This window comes from Morone saxatilis, unplaced genomic scaffold, assembly GCF_004916995.1.
Source record: "Morone saxatilis isolate NCDOM2014 unplaced genomic scaffold, NCSU_SB_2.0 Contig0, whole genome shotgun sequence".
NCBI lineage: Eukaryota > Metazoa > Chordata > Actinopteri > Moronidae > Morone > Morone saxatilis.
The window spans coordinates 13,744,350-13,744,894 of NW_023339650.1; positions in this window are offsets into that span (position 1 = coordinate 13,744,350).

The following is a 545-nucleotide window of genomic DNA, read 5'->3' on the forward strand; positions in this document are numbered from 1 at the left end:
GGTTAGTAGTTTGATCCACTATCCAGCCCTTACTGCTGTATCCCCAATTGATTTTTTCATAATTTTCTTCTATTAAGTGTTGTTGTTATCTAAGTTATTTCTGGCATTGAGCAACGGTCCTGCAGCGACAGAGAAGGTCAATCTATGATGATGACGAATCTGTTGGACTAAATGAAGAAATAAATTGAACATCACAAAAAGATGGAATAAAATAGCAAGCTGCTAGGCTCTGTAACGTAGATATAGCCAATACTTCTCTTTAGAAGGATAGGCCCTGGCCAATGAACATCAAAAAAAAAAAAGAAGAGAATAGGAGATAATAATGGCATGCAGCTGGTGTGTGCCTTGTCTAACTTCAGTGTGTAGAGTTTTTCACCTGGAACTCTCTATGCGTCCTCTGAACTGAAGTGTTGAATATAGTGGGCAAGCAACATCTCTTTGAGGAATGGGCTTGGCTGAGTGATGTTTGTCTCTGTTAAATCCGCATCCAATTTAATAATGTCTTTAATGAAAGTTCACGGAATACTACCAGAATACATACTATA